At 32.0% G+C, this 7,852-nt stretch overlaps 1 pseudogene; it reads left to right on the top strand.

Annotated features, from left to right (window-relative positions):
* Positions 1-200: 200 nt before the first annotated feature.
* Positions 201-2,472, top strand: LOC133292619 (uncharacterized; annotated as a pseudogene).
* The last annotated feature ends 5,380 nt before the right edge of the window (positions 2,473-7,852 follow it).

The following is a 7,852-nucleotide window of genomic DNA, read 5'->3' as shown; positions in this document are numbered from 1 at the left end:
CGGCCGACGATACGCAATGCATATTGCGATTCAAGAATCTTGCTACACACATGAAAATTGTGGGACTTATATTTTTCTTTCTTTCTTATTTTATCATGGGTCCATATAACGTGGATCTAACACACTTTTATATATATAAGATAAAAATTATCCTATAAGCTCAGAAATATCAATCCTGTTATTATTTATCAAACAAAAACATGGGTATGGATAATTTATCATTGAGCTTGGTGTTCGGGGCTAGCGCAGCCATCTTGGGGTTTTACATGCAGCCATGGGTGGCATCAAAACTCGGCCCGAACCGCGTGGCATCAAAGAAAAAGAAATCCCCTGAGCACACAAGGGATATATCCAAGAGCCTCGGTCGTCCACTCATTCACACAAACTCTTATTACGAGGTGAGGTTGTTTTTTATGATTTCTCTAAAAGGAGAGACCCGAGTTGTTATTATTTCAAATTTGTGTCCTTTATTATTATTGTTATTATAATTATTATATATCCTGGTACAGGATGTGATAGCCTCTGATGTTATTAATCCTGATGACATTGATGTGGAGTTTATCCATCCCATGAAGATTTGTTTGAGCTTGTGATTTTGCCTCTGGAAAGACCAGAGTTGTTTTCTCATGGAAAGCTTCTTGGACCACAAAAGGGGATTCTGTTGTATGGACCACCTGGTACTGGCAAGACCATGCTTGCCAAAGCAATTGCTAAGGAGTCTGGTGCAGTTTTTATTAATGTCAAGATGTCAAACATCATCACGTCCATGTGGGTTGGTGAATCCGAGAAGCTTGGTATGTATGTATGTACACATTAATTATGTTTATTTTACCTTCTGTTGCTCTGTTATATTATATCCCTTATTATTATTATTATTATTATTTTGCATCTCTATAAAACCTTGTCTTGTATACTATTATGGGAAATATAAGAATCATGTTGCAGGAATGATCAGTTTTGTTTTGTTGGACATATTATATATTGAAACTAACTGCTGTACATATTTTCTTTTCTGTTTTGTTGCATATGATCAGTTTAAACTTAATTGTTCCTATTATATTACTCTAATAATTCTGAATTATTCTCTAAAATCTTTTTTGGTTTGCATGACTATTAATATACTGTTGTTCTGTTTGCAGTGGCTGCTGCTTTCTGCCTAGCACATAAGCACCAGCCTTCCATCATATTCATTGATGAAGTTGACAGTTTTTTGGGTAAACGTCATTCAAGAGAGCATGCGACTTCGTTAAACATGAAAACTGGGTTTTTGACTTTATGGGATGGATTAACTACAGATCGTAAGTTTTAAACATGTTATGTGATTTTCTTTTGAGGAGTAAATGTTTAAAATATGTTGCAAGTAGGATAATGTGGTCAGTTGATGTACTAGCTTTATATCTAGTATATATTTTTATATCATCTATATTTTGGTAATTATTATTTACTGTATATTGTATGCATCAATGCATGTGCAGAGAATGCCCGAGTTATGGTAGTTGCAGCAACTAATCGTCCTTCAGAACTTGATGATGCAATACTTCGGCGTCTTCCTCAAGCCTTTGAAGTCGGAATTCCAGACCAAAGGGAGAGGGCTGACATACTGAAGGTTAAATTGAAGGGCGAGAGGGTTGAAGAAAACATTGACTTTAACCATATAGCTGGCCTATGTGAGGGTTACACTGGTTCAGATTTATATGATCTCTGCAAGAAGGCTGCCTATTTTTCAATTAGAGAACTGCTGGATGAAGAGAAGATCAAAGGGAAAAGATCTAATTATGTGAGTGATTCGTGATTCGTGATTCTCCTCTAGCTAGCTTAATGTTTTTCATTTTCATAATATATAGTTGATACTAGTATCATATATATATGTAGAGCTAGCTGAGTGAGCTAGCTGGCTTGTCCCGGATGCATATTCATATCGATCATCAATGTTAAGTCCTTTTAACTAGAGAACCAATCAATTTATAGTATGTCTATTTTAAAACTATTTCATGAGCTGGAGGCTGGAGTTATATATATTTGTATGCATGCATGGACAGTGTATCTGGTCAATGAAAGCAATTAATTGTGCAAATATCAATTGATATCAGAAGAAACGACTGTTGCTTCTGCTTGTCATATATCAAGTCTTTTTTATTTATTTCTTAGAGGTTTTGTTGACTTTTTGCTTTTGAAAAATATTCTGATGAAATGGTATAATTAGAAGCTGCAATGCATTTTTTTCTTTACAAGTACTCAATTCTTAATATTTTGTCTCCATTACTTTTTTTTTGTTATGTAAGTAATTGATAGATGGATAACTCATAATGTCTAATTTTCACGTTTCAGGCACCTAGACCATTGTCACAGTCAGATTTGGAGAGGGCCTTCGCCACTTCACGGAAGACAAAGGTTGCTGCAAGTGAATACAAGTCACAGTGATGCCAAGTTGCAATAAATGAACTCTCTAAGTTTGTGCTTTCTCACATGATTAACCGCCAACCAGATGCTGAGGATCTTTTAAATGCTTTTTTTTTAATAGAATTAAAAAACTTTCTTCTTTTTTTTTTCTTTTTTTTTTTGGGTACAAATTAAAATACTTTCTTAGTTTGCTTAGAGCATTCTCTTATTGTAATGAAGCCCGGTCCAAATTGTAAAAGCACCATTCGATCTCCCAGTTAACTAATTCTAGAACATGTTATTAAGCTTCATATGTTGAGTATAAAAAAACGTGGTAGGCTATTGCATTTTCTTGACTCTTTTGATCTTCCTATATCACTTTTTAATATTCCTTTTAAGCAAGATTTTTATTGCTGAATACTATTTCATTATTGCAGTATAGAGTTTGCATTGGGCCTGAGCAGTCAAGTGGTCGAAGGGTTTTGTTGATGCATGCATTTTATTATATTTTGTTTAGCTGATTGAAAAAAAAAATATTAATTTTGATATATTGTGATGTGTCTAATGACTATTTAAAATTTTTATACTGTCATTAAATTTGTTAAGACATCATTTAATAAGTTTGACAACTCATATAATACTATTTATTAAATGGTGTGATAATGCATAGGTGATTTTTTTTTCATACTGAGTGTGTATAAATTAAATTTTATGATAAAAGCATGCAGTTGTTTGAACTGGTTCTAAATAAATGCTTCTTCTAGTTCAGTTGACACTTAACATATGCACTAGTGTTGCTCTATTACCTGATTAAGTGCGTGTTTGAATAAACTCATTTATTCCCCTTCATAGCTTCTGCTCACCAAAAATTGAGTGTCATGATTACAAAAACAGAACATGCAAGGAAGGAGAAGGAATCAGGATAATCCCAATAAAGTTGGAAATTCAGACATGCAGTCCCAAGAGATTAAAATTCCGTGACATGTAGAGATAGAGACTCACCGTTTTTTTTTTTTTTAGCATGTAACAAACAGTACTGGTAAGTCTTCTCACATTTGAGCCAAAAAATTATACTTGCATGAATTAAAATTACTTTGCCGCTAAATTACTTGAAACTTATAGTTGGGACCGCGGAGAAACATGACTACGCGAACTGTTATCTCTATTCATATTTTGTCAAATTACAAATGCATTTATTTATATTTCGATTCCTATTCATCTCTAGAATATGGGTTTTTATCAAATCCATAATATATATATATATATATATATATATATATATATATATATATATATATATATATGAAAAGTGTTTGTCATTTTAAATGACAGAAAGTTATGTCATTTTAAGATAGATACAGACACGAAGATTTGAATTTTAAATTAAAAAAAATCACTCACTTTCTCTCTCCTATGATTTCCGTTTTTCTGTGTCTATCTCTCTCTTAAAATGACATAACTTGTGTCATTTAAAATGACAAACACCAAACCCTATATATATATAATAATAATCGTAAGATCGTGAAACAAATAAAAGCATACTCAAAACTGCTGTTACGTGAAGAAAGTAGGCATAACATAGAATAATTGCTTGATTTTCATTTACGTAGATAGTATTGTAATTATCTCACTATATGTCTCTTTTAATTTTTGGATACTATTCCTAATTGCTTTTTTTTAGGTGAATAGACTCTCCTAAGTATTCTTACAAATTTTGAGTTTTTGAGCCGACTACAAAATTAATCCGAAGTGCGGGACGTCTCTTTAAATATGCTATATATAACTTAAGTAGCTGTGATTATACATATTCACCAAAGCTTTATTCGCTGAATAACATGATCCCTGTTCAAGGTCAAGGACCATTCACTACCTTGCCTGAAGAACATGTCGATCCAAGAGGCTGATAATTAATATATCTGCTTGGGGCAGAAGAGCGTCGAAACCCTCTTGGCAAACAAGCTTCCACGTTCCTATACCTTGGAAACCTTTTCTTCCATGGCCTTTCACGGGCTTCAAGTTTATGTATCTAGGAACATTTTGTTCCAAGGGTCTTGTAGCAGCCACACAAACGGGTGTAGAAAACCCTTTAATGTTGTTGGCAGGAGGATTCAGAAGTAGAAGAAGAAGGAGCAAAAACTTGGAGAGAAAAATGGTAGACATTTCGGGAGTGTTTGAATTGTATAATTATGCTTAGAATTGTTTGGTTGAAGTGTATAATATTGCTTGGATGGAAGGTTATAGAGGAAGGAGGGATCGAGGTCTTAAATAGGCTCATGAGGAGTAGGAGTAGATGTTGTAGTCTTGTAGATATGACCAACTCATTGCTAGCAACTGTAGCAAGGCATTAATTCTTGCTGGCCATATAGTACTTGTTGAAACAGAACACTATGACTTTGTGTTCACTTTTTCAAGATACAAGTAAGACTGCTCGTGCCTTCAAGAACTATCTTCTTTAGTTTTTTTTTTTTTTTTTTTTTTTTTGTGGTAAAAATAACTTCTTTAGTTACCTTTGACGATTCAATAATATTCTTATAGTTATGTAATTTTTTTTTCTTATAATTGAATTCATGAATTTCCACGTCATTATTTTTTTTTTATGGAAAACCTTTAAAATCCAATATTATTTAGCTTCTCCAATTTCAAAATAATATTGTTTTAAGATATAGAAAAAAAATTATGAAAGACATTTTAAAAAATTTATTTCTTTTTATAATATATATGAACTTTTTCAAAATGCTATGTTTTTTTTGTTCCAAAATCCCAAAATGATATTATTTTATCGTTGGAAAAGATAATTTTATCTAGCATTAGATGCTATTATTTAACCAATCAAAATGTCTTTAAAAAGAACAAACTAATGAATCATCTCTAATTTATTACCATTCTGTTTTGTTTTCCCTAGAAAACATCCCTCTATTTTTTTATTTTTTTTTATAATTTTTCATCAAACAATTCAGGGATATTCATTAGATCTCGCGGATTCTAGCTCACCAAGATGTTTATAATTAAGTACTTAGAATCGTGAAATTAGTTAAAGTTGTTCAATAGTGATAAAGGAAGAGTGAAAAAAAAGAAATTATAACCATTTAAAGATGAATCAATTAATATAAGAAAATAAATAAACAAAACGACGTAATTTTAGGATGACGAGAGATAAACTATCTCAGGTTATCGGAGAAATATTTTTTTCATGTATAAAATCATTCGGTATACAGTTAGCAAAAGACACTGATTATTTCGGATTCGAGGACAAGATCACAAAGCGGCAAATTTTTGTTAATTTTTAATTTACATTCATGAAGGATGTGTCAAAAAGAGATTTATGCCGTTAATTAATGATGGTTCGCTACACAAAATTGAATCCCAATCCAAGATTACATCGCTAAGCATAAATAAAGGAAAAGACACTAATAATGCAACAAAAAGGGCTGGAAGATCAGTGAAATTACTAATTATTAGGAAACTAAAGTGATAGAAATCTTAGACCAGTTGACTTTCAACAACCTCATCTTGGCACATGGGACCATCTTATTGGGCCATGTGTGATTGTAGTAGCTTACCTGTGTGGTTAAAATATTAAATTATTGGTTGTGACCGGTCCTTTACGCATCTTGCACTGCCTTACTTTCTGCACGTGCTCCCTATGATGTTTCAATCTACATATATTTGAGGATCTTTGAACTCACCAACCAGTATATTTACATATGTTTTCTATTAGTTATTGATGTTTGAGTAGTGTTACTTATTATGTATTTATTGATTGATTGTTAGAGTTGATAAAAATTGAGGAGGTGAAAAATAGAGAAGAGTGTCAAAAATAAGGTATTCAACCTACGGAAGAAACCCTCACAAACGCAATTGGTTTAGACCCAATGTGGTGAGACCCAAATTATAGCTCGTTTCTTTTTTGAGCTTCATGGTGACTAAGCCCAAAAACCACTCTAACGTTATGTTTGAATATTAAATACTAAATGAAATGAAACAAATAATGAACAATAATTTAATTTTATTAGAGAAGTGACAACTTTATTTCATATCCTTACATCAGAGAAGAAGTAAAATAAAATTTTATCTATTTTAATTTCACCTTTTTTTCAAAGAGGAGGGATATTCTCACTATCAAAATTTTCTACGACCAACTTACTACCTATCTAATCACCATTATATTAACATTTTCTCTCTCTTCAAAAACTTTTTAACATTCTCTCTCTTTGATCCAATGGTGATGTGATGGGTAGTAAGCTAGTAGCTATGAAGCACCGACACTTCAAAAACTCTGACGTGTCGTGTCCGACACTTCCCGACACTCTCCGACACTCCAACACGCGTTATAGAAATTCAAAAAAAGGTTTAAAGGTTGGGTTGTGTTGAATTTTTAGTTCCAAATATTAGATTCGTTGGATTACGATTACTATTTTATTGAGTTTAATATAAATATTTGGGATATCTTATGTTTCTTTGCAAAATTTATGAACATTATAAGTTTAGATTCATTTTTTTGTTAAATTATTGAATATTAAATATAATATACACTACATAAATTAAAAAAATATTTAATATCAAAACGTGTCCTAACGTGTTGAAATCTAACATTTTTTAGAATTAACGTGTCGGAGTGTCGTGTCGTATCGTGTCACGTGTCCGTATCGGAGCTACATAGGCTAGTAGTAAGAAATTTTGGTAGTTAGAATATCCTCACTCTTTTTCAAATAATATTAAAAATTGACCCTTTTAATCATTTGGATAAAAATATAAAATAGTAAAAAAATATTTAAAAAATATATATTTTTTAAATAGAATTATTTTATACACAAAAACATATCACCTATGCAAAACACTATTACATATATATCTCATATTGTGAACACCTAATTTTATCCCAAATATTTAAAAATGACAAAAAAAATTATTTAAATTGTGAACCCCTACTTTTCTAAAAAAATTAAGAAAAAATAAAAAATAAAAAGGAGTATATTTCTTTTATAATTTGCAATCAGCTAATATTAAAAAATATTAAAAAAGGAAAAAAAAAGAAAAAAAAAAGAAAATGCCAAAGTCTGCAAGGGACGAGATACTCAGAGGAGAATAAGGAAAGTTTTCAGAAGGCAGAGAAGGTGTAGAAAATACAGCATGGTGCATTTCATGAGAAAGGAAAAATGACAAAGACAAATCACTTCTTCTTGCTGGCATTCATATTGGCTACATTGGAGGCTTCACAAGATTCTTTTTGGAGCCGTTAAAAAATAAAGAGAGCCAGCGACACACACCAAAGTAGCGAAACCAAGGCAGCCTTTGCATAAGGGAAGAGAAGCATGCTTTAAGCAGGTTGACCACCAATAAAAAGAAGGAGACTAACTGCAGGGCGGCAGAGACAGAAAGGAGTGGGCTTTTGGCTCTATAAGAGCTATGGAGTCGTAAGGTTTAAGGAGGGGGTGGGGAGGAGATAAAAAAGAGAGCTCTACTTATAAGAGGG

Source organism: Gastrolobium bilobum, unplaced genomic scaffold, assembly GCF_033153095.1.
Source record: "Gastrolobium bilobum isolate Gb01-03AN ecotype WA unplaced genomic scaffold, APGP_CSIRO_Gbil_v1 utg2408, whole genome shotgun sequence".
NCBI lineage: Eukaryota > Viridiplantae > Streptophyta > Magnoliopsida > Fabales > Fabaceae > Gastrolobium > Gastrolobium bilobum.
Note: the sequence above shows the minus strand (reverse complement) of the source record. Positions and strands in the feature narration are given on the sequence as shown.